This window comes from Otolemur garnettii, unplaced genomic scaffold (genome assembly GCF_000181295.1).
Source record: "Otolemur garnettii isolate 467f Iridium unplaced genomic scaffold, OtoGar3 scaffold00038, whole genome shotgun sequence".
NCBI lineage: Eukaryota > Metazoa > Chordata > Mammalia > Primates > Galagidae > Otolemur > Otolemur garnettii.
Window position 1 is genome coordinate 15,736,476 of NW_003852433.1, and position 2,931 is coordinate 15,739,406.

Genomic DNA, 2,931 nt, shown 5'->3' on the forward strand with positions numbered 1-2,931 from the left:
CTACAATGCCCAGCTGTTTTTTGGTTGTAGTTACCATTGTTGTTTGGCAGGCCCGGGCTGGATTTGAACCACCAGCTCTAGTGTATGTGGCTGGCGCCTTAGCCACTTGAGCTATAGGTGCTGAGCCAGTTCTTCATTCTTATATAATTTCCTAACAAGGTTTTTTTCCACACAGTGTTCATTTAGTAAGATAAGTATTAGAAAGAGGAGGATATTGTGGCTTGACACCCATAGCTCAATGGTTAGGGCATTGGCCATGTGCACAGGGGCTGGGGTGGGGGAAGGCTGGCAGATTCTAACCCAGCCCGGGCCTGCTAAACAATCATAACAACCAAAAAATAGCTGGGCATTGTGGCGGGCGCCTGTAGTCTCAACTACTAAAAAGGCTGAGGCAAGAGAATCGTTTGCACCCAAGAGTTTGATGTTGCTTGAGCTGTGACCCCATGGCACTCTACCAAGGGCAACATAGTGAGATTCTGTCTCAAAAATAAATAAATAAATAAACACAAATATAAATAAAAGAAAGAGGAAGAGATTTTGTTTTTATTTTTGTTTTTTGAGACAGAGCCTCAAGCTGTCACCCTGGGTACAGTGCCGTGGCGTCACAACTCACAGCGATCTCCAACTCCTGGGCTGGGACTATAGGCACCTGCCACAACACCTGGCTATTTTTTGGTTGTAGTTGTCATTGTTGTTTGGCAGGCCCGGGCTGGATTTGAACCCGCCAGCTCTGTTGTATGTGGCTGGCCCCTTAGCGTCTTGTGCTACAGGCGCCGAACCAGAGGAAGAGATTTTGATCCTCTTAAATTCAAGTGGATTCTTTGTAAAACATAATCTGGGTCCTCATTTCAGAGGTAGACCCTGAGTAGGAATTTCTGGAGCTTGTAATTTGTGGAGATTGAAAGGATATTAGATGAGCAGAAAATATTTCTTCCCTATAATGGCTTAATTGGTTGACATGTAACAAAAAAGACAGTAATATCTGGGACAAATATTTATGGAATATTTATTTTGTTCTAGGCAGTAGTCTAAAAGTTTTATTAGTAATTTTTTTTTTTTAAATAATGGTGTTTTGAGAGTTTATTTTGAAGGTCATTTTATTTATTGAGGTTTTTTTTTTGGCTTGAATATTTATCATTTTTATGTACAGAAAACTCAACGGTATACATTTAGCCCAGTTTAGTGGCAAGTTCTTTTGCCTTTGCCTTTTCCAACTTGGCAATGTGAGCCACAGACTTCAAATCCAGGACGTTGCCTCCCCAGTGACAGCAGATCTCATCGTATCTGTTGTTGTAATTGGTCCTGATAGCTTCCACTAGCTTAGCTAGAGCTCCTTTGTCTTCCGAGTTAACCTGTGTGAAGACCACAGTGGTGCAGGTCTTCCTGTGGACGAGACACCCCAGCCTGGCCTTCCCCTTGATAATGCAGTAAGGGACCCCCATCTTCTGACATAGGGCAGGCAGGAGGACAACCACCTCAATGGGATCCACATTATGTGCAGTCACCACCAGCTGAGCCTTCTTGTTCTCCACCAACGTGGTGACAGTGTTAACCCATGCTCTAAGGACAGGTGGTCTCTTAGTGGGGACATCCCCTTTGCCCACAGCTTTCTTCTCAGCCTGGACCAACAGTCACTGCCACTTCTCTTGCTTCGTGTCTGGTCTATACTTGTGGGCCAGCTTAAGCAGCTGAGTAGCTGTTTGGTGGTCCAAGGCCTGGGTGAACTGATTAATGGCAGGAGGTACTTTCAGCCGCTTGTAGAGGATGGCTCTTTGCCACTGCAACCAGATGTGGCGGGACCATTTGACAAAGCTGGTGAGGTCCCTCTTGGGCTGGATGTCCTGCCCAATGCTGAAGTTCTTCGGCCTTTTCTTGAACAGAGGATTTACTATCTTCTTGGCCTCCTGCTTCTTCCCCATGGTGAGGGCCGGACCACTTTCTTCCCCTTTGGCATCCGGAGCTGCTGGAGCAGAGAGTTTTTTTTTTGTTTGTTTGTTTGTTTTTGAGACAGAGTCTAAAGTTGTTACCCTGGGTAGAGTGTTGTGGCGTCATAGCTTACAGCAACCTCAAACTCTTGGGCTTAAGCAAATCTCTTGCCTCAGCCTCCGAAGTAGCTGGAAGTACAGGTGCCCACCACAATGCCTGGCTATTGTGGTGTTGTTGTTGCAGTTGTCATTGTTGTTTTAGCTGGCATGGGCTGGGTTCAAACCACAAGACCCTACTGAGCTACAGGCGCTGCCCTGAAGGTCATTTTAAAAACAAAGTTAAAGGCATTCTGAGAAAAAAATCACACAGAATGCCCTCATTAAATAAGTAGGATGATTAAATCAAATTAAAGGAAATGTGTCCTCTTCTACAACTCCAGAAATAAATTCTTTTGTACTAATGGTTCTTACACTTCCAAAAAGGGGAAATAATTGTGGCAATTAAAGCTGCCTCTTAATTGTGTAAATCTACAGTAGCAATCAAATTTTTCTGTTCTTTCCAATAAGTCAATTTCAATCTTCAAACTGTGCCTTGTTTTTTAAAAGATAAGATGCTAGAAATTCAATGGGATTTGGAAGTCTTCCCTTTGCAAGCATAGCAAATCCCTGTGATAAGATAGGCATAACAGTCTGATCCAGATAGGCACAAGTTGGCAAAGATTGTAGAGCCACCTTTGTTTTGATGACTTTTCTGCATTAATCTTCTTCTTCTTCTTCTTCTATTTTTTTGGCATAGAAGAACTTAGAGAATTAAATCTTCTCATTTTTCTACTGTCCTCTCGATGTTGTCTGCAAGACCGTTCTCAGAGTGAGGATTTTCCATAAGCTGCATCTGTCCCTCCAGCATCTGCTCTGGCTCAGTGGCGGACCAGCAAGTCACAGTCCCAATACTAGTCTGAGTGCAGGAGCACTGGGAGCAGTAGAGCAGCAGGGTGGGAAGGTCCAT

At 44.0% G+C, this 2,931-nt stretch overlaps 2 pseudogenes; both read right to left on the bottom strand.

The window, feature by feature from the left end:
* Window positions 1–1,149: 1,149 nt before the first annotated feature.
* On the bottom strand, window positions 1,150–2,306 carry LOC100953246 (annotated as a pseudogene).
* Window positions 2,307–2,498: 192 nt separating this feature from the next.
* LOC100953553 lies at window positions 2,499–2,931 on the bottom strand (annotated as a pseudogene).